This window comes from Leopardus geoffroyi, chromosome D2 (assembly GCF_018350155.1).
Source record: "Leopardus geoffroyi isolate Oge1 chromosome D2, O.geoffroyi_Oge1_pat1.0, whole genome shotgun sequence".
Taxonomy (NCBI): domain Eukaryota; kingdom Metazoa; phylum Chordata; class Mammalia; order Carnivora; family Felidae; genus Leopardus; species Leopardus geoffroyi.
The window spans coordinates 35,504,615-35,522,095 of NC_059334.1; the positions used below are offsets into that span (position 1 = coordinate 35,504,615).

Sequence of the window (17,481 nt, forward strand, 5' to 3'; positions counted from 1 at the left end):
CAATTCATTCCTCATGGTGTCAAGGTTCTGTGTGCTTTGACAAATACATACGATCATGCAACCACTTCTATGGTTATAATACAGAAGAGTTCCATTTTTCACTTCTAGTTTTCTAAAGTGGTGTTACTAATTTATATGCCCACCACCAGTATATAGAATGGCTTTTATTTTTCTATATTTTAATCAGTATATTCTACTGTCCATTTTTTATTTTAGCAATTCTGGTGAGTATGCTCTAGTTTCTCGTTGTGTTTTTTATTGGAATTTCCTTAATTTAGTGAGGTGGGGCACCTCTTCGTTTGCTTATTAGTATTTAGATATCTTCTTTTGTAAAGTTGCTATTGGAGTCTTTCGCCCACATTAGATTGTCTTATTGATTTATAATTCCTTTTGCAGTCTGCATACAAGTCTTTTGTTAGATAAATGTATTGTAAATATATTCTCCCACTTTGTGACTTGCCTTTTCATTCTCTTCATGGTATCTTTTGATAAGTAAAGCTCTTAATTTTAATTTAGTCCAGTTAATAATGTTTTCCCCTTGTGGGTAGTATTTTTCATATTCTTTTAAAGAAAATCTTTGTGTATCCCTAGCTCATTTTTATTTGTTACTCTTTATTTGTCACAGTCTGTCTAGAATTAGAATTAATTTTTATATATGATATGGGTTAGAGGAAAAATTCATGTCTTTTGCCTATATGAATAACCAGTTGGCCCACCATCATTTATTAAAAGAAACATCCTTTCCCTTACTGCAATAAATTAACACATTTGTCACATTTCATATTACCTGATATCTGTGAGTCTTCTTCTAGACTATTCTATTCCATTATTTTCTTTATCCTTGTAACCAGTTTACACTGTCTTGATTACTTATAATTAGTCTTTTTATTTCATAATGTCAGAATTCCAACTTTGTTCTTCAGGCTTGTCCTGGTGTTTCTTGACCCTTTGCATTTCCACACAAATTTTAGAATCAAATTGTTAACCCCCTGAAATTTTTAATTCTTACTAGAATTTTTTTGAATTGAATTATATATTGGATCTAGAAATCAATTTGGAAAGAATTAACATATATACAATATTGTGTTTTCTAATCCATAAGAGTATCTGTCTCTATTAATTTAGGTGGTCTTTAATTTTTCTCAAACTGTTAGTTTTTTCAGTGTAATGGTCTCACATATATAACTTTTATAAGATACCTAGATTTTATAAGATTCCTATTATTTGTTTTTTGTATTTTTTTTAAGTAAGCTCTACATTCAACATGGGGCTTGAACTCACAACCCCAAGATCAAGAGTCACATGCTCTCCTGACTGAGCCAGCCTGGCACCCCTCTTATTATTTTTGATGCTATCCTTTTTTTTAATTAATTCTGAGCTGCAATCAAGTGTAAAAACACTCATAATTATAGAAGTCAGTAGTAAAACCTTTTCATCATTGCTGAGAACTGACTAGTCTTTCATACACACACATATCTACTTCCAATCTCATTCCTCCATCAATAAGTCCTCAGTTATCCACTGTCACTTTTTTTTTTAATTTACTTTGAGAGAGACAGAAACTGTGTGAGTAGGGGAAGGACAGGGAGAGAGAGAGAGAGAGAGAGAGAGAGAGAGAGAGAGAGAATTCTAAGCAGGCTCTGCACTGTCAGCACAGAGCCCAATGTAGAGCTCAAACTCACAAAACTGTGAGATCATGACCTGAGCCAAAACCTAGAGTCGGAAGCTTAACCAACTGAGCCACCCAGGAGCCCCTCTACTGTCATCTTTATACACACAAATGCACACACACCCTCACAACTCCAGACACCAGCCCTTATTGTTTTAAATTACTTTTGCTCCTCAGAACTACAGAGATCAGCGGCACCTGGGTGGCTCAGTAGGTTAAGCATCCAACTTTTGATTTCAGCTCAGGTAGCACAGAGCCTGCTTGGGATTCTCCCTCTCCCTCTCTCTCTGCCCTTTCCCCTCTTGCGAGCACTCTTTCTCAAACATAAATAAACTTAAGAGAGAGAGAAATACAGAGATCACGCATCAGAGACACTGGAAAGTCTTCTGATGCTTCGATTTATCTATTCTCATCATTGATCCATTTCGGTAAAGAGAAAATCTCGGAATGATGCTATCTATTTGTAAATGGCATCTTTTTAGATTTCAGTTTCTGTTTGTGTTTTACTGGTATATAAATTTTTTATAATGACATTGTTTTCATTTATTAATTTTAATAATAAGTCTGTTGATTCTTTTGGATTTTCTATGTATATGATGATATCATTTGTGAATAATGACAATTTCACTTCTTTCCCAATCTTGGTATTTATTTTATTAATTTTTCTTACTGCACTATCAGCACAGTGAAGCACAATGAATATGAGTACAGTTGAAATGGTTGTAGTGAGTACCTTTGTCTTTACCAGTCTCCTGTGGGAAGCCTTCAGTATTTCATCAAAAAGGATGCAGTTTGTGGTAGTCTCTTTACAAATACTCTTTAACAGATTAAGGGGGTTTCCTTTCATTAATAGTTTGCAAAGAGTTTTGTTTTTGATGATGGTAAGATATTTTTAGTCATGAAAGGATGTTGAATTTTATCAAATAACTTTTCTGCATCTCTTAAACATTACTGTATAATTTTTCTTCCCCCCCCCCCCTTTTTAATGTGTGAATCACAGCTTGATTTTGGAATGGTAAACCATCTTTGCATTCTTGGGATAATCCCAATATAGTCATGGTGTTCCTTTAATATATCATCAGATTTGATCTAATTATATTTTTCTTAGATTTTTGCAGTGTTGTTATGAAAGAGTTTGTTTCATATTTTCCTTTCTTGTAACATCATTGTTAGTTTAGGTATGAACATTATGATGACCTTATTAAGTGAATTAGGAAGTACCCTCTTTCTGTTCTGGGAGAGTTTTATAAGCTTGAGGTTGTTTGTTTGTTTTTTTTTTTTAATTTTTTTTTTTTCAACGTTTTTATTTATTTTTGGGACAGAGAGAGACAGAGCATGAACGGGGGAGGGGCAGAGAGAGAGGGAGACACAGAATCAGAAACAGGCTCCAGGCTCTGAGCCATCAGCCCAGAGCCCGACGCGGGGCTCGAACTCACGGACCGCGAGATCGTGACCTGGCTGAAGTCGGACACTTAACCGACTGCGCCACCCAGGCTCCCCGAGGTTGTTTTTATGTAAAAATTTAAACAAGCTCACCCATCAAAATATCAGGGAATATCAAGAGAATGGTTCATTGGATGGTTTTTCATTACAGATTCTTTTAATTGAATAGGAATGTTCATTTTTTTCTTTTTCTTTCTATGTCAGGTTTTTAAAAAAAAATTTTTTTTTAATGTTTTTATTTATTTTTGAGAGAGAGACAGGGCATGAGTAGGAGAGTGGCAGAGAGAGAGGGAGACACAGAATCTGAAACAGGCTCCAGGCTCTGAGTTGTCAGCACAGAGCCCCATGCAGGGCTCAAACTTGTTCAACGCAAGATCATGATCTGAGCCAAAGTCAGACGCATAACAGACTGAGCCACCCATTCGTCCTATGTTAGTTTTGTAAAGTTGTATTTTTCTTGGAATTTGTCTCTTTCATCCAACATAAAATTATTTATAATATTCTCTCATCTTCTTAAATACTGGCAGATCTATAGTGATATTCCCTTTTTAATTCTTAATCTTGGAATTAAATTTATGCTCTTTCTCTTTTCCTTGATCACTCTCCCTAGAAGTTTATTTTAATTTTAATTTTCAAAGAAGTAAATGCCTAGATGATGTTAGATTATCAAGAGATTTATTGAAGGAAACACCTGTAAGGCAAGATAAGTTATGGGCCAGAGGAAGCAGGGAGACCTGTCAAATTGTGGTACAGGTCTGACCCCTTTGTTGCAGTGAAGGAAGGTTGGGCAGGAAGAGGCATAGATTACAATATGGTTAAGTTTTGACAAGGCCAGAGAGGAGTCCTCAAGCCAAAGTTGCCCCATAAGCAAAGTTGCCCAAAGGAGTCCCATGTATCTCCAGAATAGGTCTCCATACTGTTTCGATTGTGCTCCTGGCAAATGTGGCCTCAGTATGAATGCAGTGGTGAATTTCAGAGCATAGCTCCACCTGGCACATCTGAGAGGCAAATTTTTATGGCCATGACAAGGTTTATCAATTTAATAGTCTTATAAAGAACCAACTCTAGGGGTGCATGGGTGGCTCAGTTGGTTAAACCTCCAATTTCGGCTCAGGTCATGATCTCATAGTTCATGGGTTCAAGCCCCGCGTTGAACTCTGTGCTGACAACTCAGAGCCTGGAGCCTTCTAAGGATTTTGTATCTCCCTCTGTCTCTCCCCTTCTCCTGCTCATGCTGTCTGTCTCAAAAATAAGTAAAACATTAAAAAAAATTTGTTTAATAAAAAATAACCAACTCTGCCTTTGTTGATTTTTTTCTACTGAATATTTGTTTTTTGCTTTTTAAATTTTCAGATACTTATTTCTTTCTTCTATTTTCTCCATGTTTTATTTACAAATTTTGGTATGTCTATTTTCATTATATTCAGTTCAAATTATTTCCCATTTCCTATTGTGATTTCTTCTTTAATCCATATGTTATTTAGGAAGTTTTGTTTAATTTTTAAATATCTAGAATATATTTGGAGATTTTCTAATTATCTTCTTGTTTCTGATTTTTGGTTTAATTCCATTGTGGTCAGACATGCAGAATGATTTTAGTTCTTCAAAATTTATTGAAATTTTGTCTTACTGCACATCATATGGTCAATTTTATCCATATTCTTTGTGCATTTGAAAACAATGTATATGCTGACATTCTTTAATATAGTCTTTGTATATACAATAAAGTCAAGTTTGGTAAGTTTGTGGTCCAGATCATTTATATTTTTATTTAGTTTTTGTCTGCTTGTTTTATCAGTTACTGAGAGACATTAATTAAAGTGTCCTGCTATGATTGAGATTTTTATATATTATTAGTATAACTATACAGGCTTTATGTTGTTTTAGTATTTGCATGGTTATTCCATCCCTTTACTTTCAAACTTTCTATGTTCCTAAATATAAGATTTTTTTTGTAATCAAAATGCACTTTTTATTATCTTTTATTTATTTTTTTTTTTTTAACGTTTATTTATTTTTGAGACAGAGAGAGACAGAACATGAACGGGGGAGGGTCAGAGAGAGAGAGGGAGACACAGAATCTGAAACAGGCTCCAGGCTCTGAGCTGTCAGCACAGAGCCCGACGCGGGGCTTGAACTCACGAACCACAAGATCATGACCTGAGCCGAAGTCGGACGCTTAACCGACTGAGCCACTCAGGTGCCTCTATTATCTTTTAAATTCATTCTGGCAACTTTTTAATTGGAATCTGTTGATATTTAATATAAGTTACTCATATAATTGGATTCATATCTCACATATTACTCTTTTTTTTTTCTATTTGTCTCACAAGTTTATCTTCTTCTTTTTTCTTCTTTCCTGCTTCGTTTGGATTGATCAAGTATTTTTTATTCTCATTTCCTTTTTTATTTGCTTGGTAGTTGTATATCCTTCTGATGTTCGCCCTAAAAATTACAAAATGTATGCTTGACAGATTGGAGTCAAATATAAACTATAAGGCTTGCCACTTCTTATACAATGGTAGGTCCTAGAACATTTCAATTCCATTTAAGACTTCCAACCTTTTGTATTATTGTTGTCAGTCACATTAATTATTAATGCCTTGTAGTGACAAAATACTGTTATCATTTTGTGCAATTGAATTTTACTTTTTCCATTGTTTTTCTTCTCTGCCTACATTTCCATGTTTTTATCTGAATAATTACGAATTATTTTATCATTTTTCTTTTGCCTACACAGCTTCTTTCAGTATTTCACTCTGTGCGAATTCTCTTAGTTTTTATTTGCAGATATTCTTTATTTTGCCTTTCAGTAAGTATAGAACTCTACATTGGAAATTACATTTTTTGAATCTTTAATAATGACCTATTATCTTTAGATTCTCTTATTTTGTCAAGAAGTCACTTGTTAATCTTATTCTTCCTTCTTTAGATATATTTCCATTTTCTCTGCTTTTTAGAATTTTTCTTTGAGTTTAACTTTTTACTTGGTTCTTGTTTTTTCTTGTATTTATCCTGCTAGGGTTTTTAGTACTTTTTGAATGTATGGTTGATGACTCTTATTAGTTTGGGAGATTTTCCAGCCATTATCTCTTTAGATACTGCATTCCTCTCCTTCCAGTTGGGACACCAGTTACACATATCTTAGGCCTTTTTTATTGTGTCCCATGTGTCATTTATGATCTTTTTTGTATTTTTATCATTTTTCCTCCTCCAGTTTCAGCATATATATTTGTAGGGTTTTTTGTTTTTTTGTTTTTTGTGTGTGTGGGGAGGGTTTTGTTTTGTTTTGTTTTGTTTTGTTTTTGGTGCAAAAATGTGATTCTTATTAAAGCATGGGGACAGGACCCATGGACAGAAAGAGCTACCTGCACTGGGGTTGTGAAGAATGACTGGTTATATACTGTGGACTTGGGGGAGGTAAAATCAAAAGGGAGGTTGCTAAAGAGATTTTCATATGCTAAAGACTCACAGATTACTGGAGGCCTACCTATTGTCAAGCTAAGGTTGTTTTTCCCTCTAGCAAAGCATTAATATTAAGATGTAGGGAGTTCCTGGACTTAGGGCTATTGATGGGATTGCCTTTTTCTTGTAAACTGGTGTAGACTCTTATCAGTTTAACCATTTGTTTTTTGTACTTTCTTGGGTTTTTTTGGGTAGCTGGGAGGGTCCGAGGAATATCACACATATCCCACCTCGGAAGGAGGGGTGCTAGCTTGTACTTTGCCCTCAGCCTGCCTATGCTCCCTCATCATAACGCCCCTAAACAATTTTGACCCTTAAATCTTTAAGGTTGTTGAAGGTTAAAGATCTCATCTTCTGTAGCATCTTCCTGCTGAGTAAGGACATAGAGACGTCCCTGCCTATATGGGTTAATATTGGTCAGTTTGGGAAGGCATAGGGGAGTTACAACAGGTGGAGGCAGCTAAATCCAAGGTGGGCAACATACATGAACCTCCTTGAGTTCATTAGTATCATTAGTTGGTTTGAAGTTGTAGTGATGGAGTCTTGGTACCAGGCGGAGATACGAGGGAGAAAACAGCAAAACATAATGAGAATAAAGAAACCCCAATAAAAATCCTTTGGTATTTGACAATAATCCTCCAGTCCAGGAGTTAAACCACTCACTAAAGGACGGAGAGGGATTGTTTAAAGCACCAATTCGAGTATTCATGTCAGTTAGAAATCCGGAAATATTGTTGTGGTAATCTGGAATGTATACACAGCATTATCTTTATGAGAACACAGGTTCTGCCTTGTGCAGCAGTTGAAACATTTAATGCCATTTTATTTTGTAGAACTGTTCTATGCATTTGACTCTTTTTAGTATTTAGTAATGTAATGTTATTGACAGTCACTGAAGTTATTAACAGTATAACAGGTGGTGTATAGCTATCATATAGAGTCTGTTCAGTAAGCAATCAAGTAATTAATAAGAGGTACTTTTATGGAAATAAGAAAAATATAGGTTAACGGTTAGAGCAAATTACAAACCCAGTGTCTGTCAGTGCTGCCAGTGAGAAGATTTTTAGATGTCAGGCTTGAAGCATCCTCAGATGGAATAGGAACAAGCAGCAGGAATCAGATGGATTTTTCTGGTTTATAATTTAAATGTCTGTGGTGATCCTTTTGAATGATCCATTTTATGAAGGAATTGTCAGTGTAAATTGAGGAAAGGAGAATGAAAAAGAAAGGTACAACCATCATGAGAGGAGTTTGAGGTCTTCCACAGGTTCACAGGAATAAGAAAGACACATTAGTTTGCTTCTTGGTTTCCCACGAAGGAAGTATGGGTTTTACTTTAGATATAGAAGCCCATGAAGAGTGTCTCTATAACTTTACTGCTGTGGGAGTACATAATATGACTAGGGGCCCTTGCATTTTGGATTAAATCCCCTGGTATATTAGACTTTAACTCCTTTAAATAAACCAGGTCTTTTGGGTTTATATGGGGTGGGTTTTTAGGAACTGTCAGTTCAAGTTTAGGAAGGATATGGTTTGAATATTTAGAGATTTATGAATTAACCCAGCCTTAATTGAATAATTTAATAAAGCACAATAGTCTTTATCTATTGATAAGTCTACAGTGAAAAAAGACTTTTCATATACAATTGTTGGGGGAATCCATCCCATTTTCCAGTTGTTTAAATAATCATATGTCCATGGGGTCCTGTTATTATTGCCACAGAATAACAAGCAAGAAGATTGTCCATACCTATGCTATGGTGACAATTTTTCTAAAGTTTACCTCAAGTTCTTCAGCTTACACAAACAACAAACATTTAAAGACAATCAGAACTAGGATTTAGTATCCATAAAGGTGTGTTACTGAAGCATAGTTTTTCTCTCTGGAATCACCTCTGTTTTTGAGGTAGCCAAATCAAGACTAATTCATTTGTAAAACAACTACAATTTTTACCTTGGCCTAATTATTTACATAAGTACAGCAAGAACAGCTATTGGTCATATAGATCTTTTATAATTGCTTTGCTGGCACTTTTTGTAAGGAATCTCTAGATTGACTTTTAGTAGTCTCTGTAGGCCAGAAGCCAAGCCATGTCTGCAATACCTACAGATTTGGGAGAATTCCTCTTCTCCAGGTCTCCAAGATATCCTGAGGTTTCTTAAGAAGTGACATTCTTTACTCACCTGGTAAGGATGCTGGGAACTCTGTAAGCAAGGTATCAGGCCAACATTTCCAAGGGGCTTGATTGGCTCCATGTTTCATAAAGTCAACCTTAGTTCCTTAAAGCTGTATAATCATATCTGAGTCTATGCATGTTGCTCTCAAATATGACATTCCAGTCAAAGTCTTGTTAAAATAACCAGTATTTCCAATGGTATCCTGTTACAAGGAGAATAAACTCTCATTGAACTTATGCAAGTAACTGTAATTGGCATGAAAGAAAGAACACTTGTTGAGAGTTTGTGAATTTCAGAGGGTTCAGGTAGAAGAGTTAAATGCTTTAGTTTGTTTACGGAGGAATACTTTATCCTATTATTGTATATCATGGGTATCTTAAGAGAATGTCTCCTTAATCTGGAAGGGCAAACATTAGAGAACCAGCAATACTTCAAAACAAAAGTCACAGAACTATACCTGTCTTCTTCAGTTCATTTAGTCCCATGTTACTAATTCTTGTTCAATTTGAATGCAGCTTTTTAGTTCTGGAAATTTCTAGCCATTTTAGTATTAATCATAAAGATGTCAAATACCTATATTTGTCCTTAAAGCCCTTAAAGATGAAACATGTTTTGCTAAAGCATCAGAACAATTAATTATAAATGATAGAACTCAAAAATGGACATGGTTAACAATGTGATATGAGTCGTTGTGATGTAATTGACAAGGTAATCCAGTTATTTCTGTGACACAGAACCCTTAAATACTTAGAATGTTAAGTGAAAACCTTATACCAGAACATATTAAAATTTTAGGAATTGCATATAATCCCTAGAATAGTTATGGCATTTACCCAAGCAGTACAGCCTAAGGTTTATCATTATTTGTTTGACAGGGCTTACAGAGTAACATAACATACCAAATAAGCAAGCCTTAATTGGTCAAAGACTTCATTACAATTTAAATCCTGGGAAGTTAAAACCTTAGAAAGTTAAAAGGACATCCTAAATAGGATTACAAATCTTATTTATTTAACCAAGGTGGCAATAGGAAATTCCAAAGGTAAATATGTAGGGTTATATAGTTGTTACCAAAACTTAGCTCCTTTGACATTGAGAAGTTTTAACCAAGAAACCAAAGACCAAATAAAAGCATAAACTTAAATATTTAAAACATAAAGCTTTGGTTTTCCTGGCAGACAAGAGAAAAAAACCTTTGCTTATTATTATTGTTGTTGTTGTTGTTGTTGTTGTTGTTTTTATAACTTTTTTTAATGTTTATTTATTTTGAGAGAGACAGACAGAATCCAAAGCAGGCTCCAGGCTCTGAGCTGTCAGCACAGAGCCCAACGCAGGGCTCAAACCCATGAACTGTGAGACCATGACCTAAACCAAAGTCGGCCGCTTAACCAACTGAGCCACCCAGGCACCCCCTATTATTATTTTTTTTAATCAAGAGCAGAATAATCCAAGAAAACTTTGTCTTTTGAACAGAGAGAAAAGCAGAATTTTAACCTCATACCAGTGCACTTTTATTTATTTTTTTATTTTTATTTTAATATGAAATTTATTGTCAAATTGGTTTCCATACAACAGCCAGTGCTCATCCCAACAGGTGCCCTCCTCAATACCCATCACCCACCCTTCTCTCCCTACCACCCCCCATCAACCCTCAGATTATTCTCAGTCTTTAAGAGTCTCTTATGGTTTGGCTCCCTCCCTCTCTAACTTTTTTTTTCCCTTCCCCTCCCCCACGGTCTTCTGTTAAGTTTCTCAGGATCCACATAAGAGTGAAAACATATGGTATCTGTCTTTCTCTGTATGGCTTATTTCACTTAGCATCACACTCTCCAGTTCCATCCACGTTGCTACGAAAGGCCATATTTCATTCTTTCTCATTGCCACTTGGTATTCCATTGTGTATATAAACCACAATTTATTTATCCATTCATCAGTTGATGGACACTTAGGCTCTTTCCATAATTTGGCTATTGTTGAGAGTGCTGCTATAAACATTGGGGTACAAGTGCCCCTATGCGTCAGTATTCCTGTATCCCTTGGGTAAATTCCTAGCATTGCTATTGCTGGGTCATAGGGTAGATCTATTTTTAATTTTTTGAGGAACCTCCACACTGTTTTCCAGAGCGGCTGCACCAGTTTGCATTCCCACCAGTGTACTTTTAAAATCCATTCATTGCAACCTTAGTCTGTCCTAACCACACAACCTAACCTTTCCAAAGATTTCCCTTCAAGAATTTTTTTACTTTGCCTTTACATTTTGTCCCAAGCCATTTTTCTTCAAACAACCAGTCTCATTTAGGACAAAATTACTTTCTTTTTCTTTTACCTTCCACAAAAATCTATCTCCATTCCTTATATCTTTCTTACACATCTCCTACTTTTTTACATACAGAGTTGCTTTTCTTATTTCCATCAGTCTTAATTATATTTAGCAGAATTTTAACTCTTAGAAACCTTAGTCTCCAGTGAAAAGTTAGTAGTAACCAATTGTGAACTGTTACACCAGAATTCTTTAGGTGGCAAACTTATGAACCACTTAAGCACAAAGCATGTTTACCAACAGACCAAAATAGTCTTAGTTTCTCTGCAATAAGAAGTCAAAAGCAAAATGTGTTTTCATTAATTAATGTTTTAGCATTCCATTCTATTTGAAAAAGACCTAGATGTTCAATGAATTCAATCCCATTTATCATGCATGCAAAACTTTTAAGTTTCAGGTTACCAAAGACTGAAAGCTATCTTAACAATTACCCTTGAAAACTTTGAGACAGACAAAATTAACCATTATTTTAAGTCATTTTTTTGCTAACAAGTTGCAACAGAGATAACATGAGCTTATTTGACCTTTAGCAAACCTAGGTAGAATAAAAGTTTCATATTTAATGCTGATAACCCAAAGACATGTCTATCTTAATTAAGCCAACAAACTTAAATTAGCTTAAACACCAAATATGTTCCACCTGAATCCCCTTAAAAGTCAATCAGTTGTTCCCCATTGTCAGTTTTTACCTGGGACAACAGTGGGAAAATCAGCAGCATATATATTTGTACTGATGCGTCTTCCAGTTGACTGTCCTCTCTCTTCTACTTTGTCCAGTCTGCATTTCAACACATCTATTGAGTTCTTTATTTCAGTAGTCAAATTTCTTATTTTTTATGTTACTTGATTCTTTTTTATTGCTGCCAGTTCTATACGATGTTAATCTACCTGGTCATTTTTTTTTGAACGTGTTAATCACATGTTCAAAAAAATAATAAATTTCATGTCCAAAAACTATGATATCTCAGTCGTCTGTGAGTCTAGTTTTTTTTCTTCTTGGGGGGGGGGGGCTTATATTTTTGTTTGCCTGATAATTTTTCATTAAATGCTAAATATTGTCTGTAATAAATTATAGCATTTCTGTTGATGGTATTATCTTTTTATACAAAACAGCTAGAGTAGATATATCAAGGATTGAGCTGACTCAAGGTTGGGTTACAGTTTTTGTAAGGCTTCTAATTTGCCTCCATTCCTATACTATAGCTCTCCTGAAATCTCAACTGAAATCCTACAGTATTTACTAGGGTCCACACTCCTTGATAGGTTGTTGTTGGCACCATACAACTGCTAAAATTACTACTCTACCTTGTAGAGGTCTTTTGCTTAGTGTCTTACATTCTTGTCCTGTAACATTACAAATTTGGCAAATATCTCAAAGGAGAAGACCCCTGAGTTTCAGACTTAATCCGTATGTTCCCTTCTCTTCACGAATGTGGCACCTCATTTCTTACTGCCTTGGCAGCCCCAATCTCCAATTTTGTCTCAGCAATGCTGGAGATTGTCAAAAGCTCTATTGGCTTCTCTGCCTCTTCTTAAGAGCCCTTTACCTAGATTCTCAACCTCTAACCCAGCCAAGAATTTGCAAATGTCCTGAAGGGAAAATCAACTTTTAAAATACCAGCCTAGCTCTTTAAGGTTTTCTACATCAGGAATTTTATCTCAAGTCTTGGCTACTTTGACAGCCTCTCATACCTTCATCTGTTTATTTATTTTGCAACTTTTCTGACTGTTATGGTATAGGAATTGGTTTATCATAAGCTATGGCATTAGAGTCTAAATTAAAGCCCCTAGTCAATATTTTTTATTATAAAATAGAAAGGGGCTCCTGGGGCGCCTGGGTGGCGCAGTCGGTTAAGCGTCCAACTTCAGCCAGGTCACGATCTCGCGGTCCGTGAGTTCGAGCCCCGCATCAGGCTCTGGGCTGATGGCTCAGAGCCTGGAGCCTGTTTCCGATTCTGTGTCTCCCTCTCTCTCTGCCCCTCCCCCGTTCATGCTCTGTCTCTCTCTGTCCCAAAAATAAATAAATGTTGAAAAAAAAAAAAAAATTTAATAAAAAAAAAAAAAAAAAAAAAAAAAAAAGAAAGGGGCTCCTGGGTGGCTTAGTCGGTTGAGCGTCCAATTCTTGATTTCGGCTCAGATCATGATCCCAGGGTCATGGGATCAGGTCCTGTGTTGGGCTCTGCACTGAACGTGGAGCCTGCTTGGGATTCTCTCTCTCCCTCTGCCCCTCTATCCAGCTTATGCTCTCTCTCTCTCTCAAATAAAAAAAAAAAAAATTAGAGGTGCTTGGGTTGCTCAGTCAGTTGAGATGCCGAGTCTTGATTTCAGTTCACTTCATGATCTCCCAGTTCATGGCCTAAGAAAGTTAAGTGGATTCATCTGTCATATAAGGCTCTTAGATGATTTAGCAATACTGTCATCCATAACCTACTTTGAGAATGGCTGGATTCAGTAATTTACCCAAGATCCCAAAGTCAGAGCCAAAAAACCTGGATCAGAACCTCTTAAATCCCAGTCTAGTCTAATCTGTTTTATATTACATTGCCTCATTTATTTATAGCAGTGATTCTCAACTAGAAGCATTTTTTCCCCTCACTTTTGGTTGTCACCACTGGGTGGACAGTAGAGAATGGGGGGATTCAACAGGTATCTAGTAGATAGAGAACAATCCTATAATGCATAAGACAGCCATCCATGACAAAGAATTATCTGGCACAAAATACCAGTAATGCCAAGGTTGGGAAAAACCTGGCTTATAGTGTATCTCAGAATGTGTATATTTAAAGGATTACTTTCTGCTCCTTCATTATACTTAACCATTAGATCAATACCAATAGATGTTAGTAAGATAAATCTTCTTGTAGGAATACATCCAGAGACCTTTTGGCTCAAGAAAAATCCATGTATGATCTAGTAGATATTTGGTTAACTGTGTTTCTCAGAGCTTCAGCCAAATAATTTCCAATTTTAAGACTTTTCGTTAGAATTTTTTAGAGCTGGATAAAACATTCTCATGTGGAAGTATGTATATGTATATTATAAATGCATTATGTATATGTGAATGGATATCTAGATGATATAGCTACATTTACCTACACATTTATAGTTGTATATGTATGCATTAATTTAAATGGTTCTTAGAGAATGTATCCATCTTCTTACAAAACTCCAAATAATCAATTTCTATAATTTAAAGCACTTGAAAATATATTATAAATGGATATTCATCTAGGAAGTATATTACCAAATGTTTTTCAGAATAATTATTGTTTGTACCCAGTGAGTGATTCTTCTGAAATTCAATTAGACTCCAAAATTTATTTTTCAGAGCATTACAGCTTGGCGGCAGAATTTTATTTTGGCTGAAGCACGGCATGCATGTTTCTGGCTCAGATAAAAATCTTTGGAGGTGTAGCAGAAAAATCTGATTCAGATAACTGAAAAGTTAGAATTTTCTTTGGTTAAAAAGAATAAAACAGTTGCTCATTGGATATTGAAAACTATACTTAAATGAAGACTTAAATCTCGCCTTACTCCTTTAAGCCTTAGCCAAGACAGTTTATCCTAATTAAACTTCTTTAGAAACTTACATCATTTTTGATGCTTATTGACCCTTGAAGTAGCACAAATAGAAGCCACTATTCCTGAGGATTTTCCCCTATTGTTTTATCTTGGCCCTTCAAGTTTATTTAGCTTTTCTCAGCTTCTATTGAGGCAATGTGGTCTTGGCTTCAGGAGTAGAACCCCAGTGATTTATCTCTTACATATGACACCCAGTGCTCATCCCAAAAAGTGTTCTCCTTAATGCCCATCTCCCATTTAACCCATCCCCACACTCCCCTCCCCTCCAGCAGCTTTCAGTTGGTTCTCCATATTTAAGAATCTCTTATAGTTTGCCTCCCTTTCTATTTTTATCTTATTTTTCCTTCCCTTCCCCTATATTCATCTGTGAGAGAAACTATTAAGCTATTTTAAGTTCTTATATTCAGTGCCTTTCTGTTTTAATAAGCAATCTAAAATCTCAAGAAAATGTCCTAGTTTTTTGTCAAATTAATCATTTTGCACTTAGCCACCTATTCAATTTATTTATATTAAATTTTCCCTGTACTCTTTTTTTAAAATGCAGTCTTTCTATTTTTAAACATTTATTTTTATTTCTTTGAGAGTGAGAGACAGTGCAAGCAGGAAGGGGCAGAGAGAGAGAGAGAGAGAGAGAGAGAGAGAATCCCAAGCAGGTTCTGCACTGTCAGCACAGAGCCCAATGTGGGGCTCGAACCCACAAACTGCGAGATCGTGACCTGAGCTGAAATCAGAAGTCAGACGCTTAACCAGCTGAGCCACCCAGGCACTGCTAAATTTTCCTTGTACTCTTAACTATTTCATTTAGTCCTAGAACTCTACTCTCATCTACCTTACAAAGGAGAAATTTTTTTTAATGTTCTATGAATAGGCAGTACATCCACATGGTTCAGAATTCAAAGGATACAATAATTAGGATTGTTCAGCTATCCAGTACTTGTGAGAAAGTACATCAAGATGACCATTATTAAGATGACCATAACATTTATCAACAAAACTTCAATACTTTTGAGAGTGAGAGTGAAAGTGGGTGCCATTATTTATTCTTGGGCTATCGGGAGCAAACCAGTCCATATTGTCATGCCTATTATTATAGACAGTTAAGCAGAGGTATTTAGCAAAATGAATTCTGTATTGGCTGAGTTTTTGGACTGTGCTATTTCTAACATTTCTTCTAACTCAAAGATTCTTGATCATATGCTAAGAATATGCTGGGTAATATAGAACTTAAAGAAATCTGAGAATCGCTAATAGGACAAATCAGAGAGGCAAGATACAAATAGATAAAACAGTAAAGTAACAGTACAAATGAACTCAAATCAGTATGGTTTTACTGAGTGCCTACTATGTGTCAAGAATTGTGGTTTTAAAGATAAATAAGGCAAAAACTCTATTCCTTGAAATCTAGGAGAGACATAATCCACTAACACAATTTGAAAAGTAGTATACGACTTTTATGAACTATGTTTATAGAACAAAAGGCACAAGAAATTGGGAAAAGTTTCACAAAGGAAGTGATATCTTAACTAGGCTTTGAAGAATATAGTTCCTATTTGGCAAGTTGAGATTACAAAGGAATATAAATTAATGGAATAAGAAGATCAATAAGCAAAGAGACCATAAAAGGTATGATGTATCACAGAGAATATCAAATACTGGGGAGAGAGTTGTGGGTAGGCATGAATGGTAAGTTGTGATAGGCCTTTGAATGCTATGCTGGGCAGTACATGATTAAGTGCTTAGAATACATACAGAGAGAGAAGCAGTCATTTGGGCTGAGAAACATTTGTGGTCAGTTTATCATAATGCACTTCTATTTGTTTATAAAGCCCTGTTTCAGAGGGATCAGCAGATACTAAACATGAAGATTTTTTTTTTTTTTTATTAAATGCCAGGAATAAAAGCTGCAATGATCCCTCTAAAAGGTATTAGTAATGAACAAACCCATGGGGTTAGAGTGAGACAAATTTGATAGGGTTAGGAAAATTGTAGATAAAGAAAAAGAGCCATATATAAATCATGGTAAGAGCACTAGGGAAAATGCCTTAGAAAATTAATAAAGATTGGGTTGGTTTAAAGATGATAAACAAAGACTAACGCAAAAGGGTAATGAATTCAGTCATGGAGACATTTCATACTAACGTGCTTTCTAAAAGAATTGCTGCTGGACTGGCTTTATTAAGCTTTTTTTCCCCCTTAAATTAAGGAAAAAGGGTAAGTAACCCATTAATAAAATTTGCAGTTGGCACTAAATTAGGAGATAGTATAGCTGTTAATAAAATTACACAAATATTGATAGTAAACACTGGAAGCTAGGAATAGAAGTTCAAAATAATGTTTAAAATAAAATAAACTATATTCACTCCATTTTTAAAAATCTATATAGAATCAGCAGATAACAGAGAAATGTCTCCATTTCCAGGAGATATTCCTGGTTTAGGGTTTAATAAGTAAATGATAAAATAGGAGCAGTAACAATATGTCTTCACTAAAGAGTCTACATTTATAAGCTGTATAATGTGATTATATTCTATGATTCAAAGTGAATTTTTTGTAAAATTTTTCTTATACATCTTTGTCATTGAATTTTCTATTGAACAGTGTTCTTTCTGTGACTAATATTTTAATGAAACTGTTTTAAAATGGTCTTATGCCTTCTAGGTGTAGCTTAAATATCTAGAATGTATCTAGGTCTTACGGAAGATTGGATGAGGAACAATGAGTGGAGGCCTAGACTAAAAGATGTAGTTCCCTGAAACAGTTACACAGATCCCAAGCAAGGTTCATATTTCTGTCTAAACTGCTGGTTAATCTGAATATGCCCATG

The 17,481-nt window shown here is 35.3% G+C and overlaps 1 protein-coding gene and 2 non-coding genes across 6 annotated transcripts in view; 1 reads left to right on the forward strand and 2 right to left on the reverse strand.

The window, feature by feature from the left end:
* The window catches only part of ADK (adenosine kinase), a 529,136-nt gene that overhangs the window by 434,805 nt on the left and 76,850 nt on the right, over window positions 1-17,481 (forward strand). The window lies entirely within an intron of this gene.
* Window positions 1,375-1,444, reverse strand: LOC123577606. Its single transcript, XR_006701958.1, has one exon. It is a non-coding gene; the product is annotated as a small nucleolar RNA U2-30 (small nucleolar RNA).
* Window positions 2,011-2,090, reverse strand: LOC123577607. The gene has a single exon (XR_006701959.1). It is a non-coding gene; the product is annotated as a small nucleolar RNA U2-19 (small nucleolar RNA).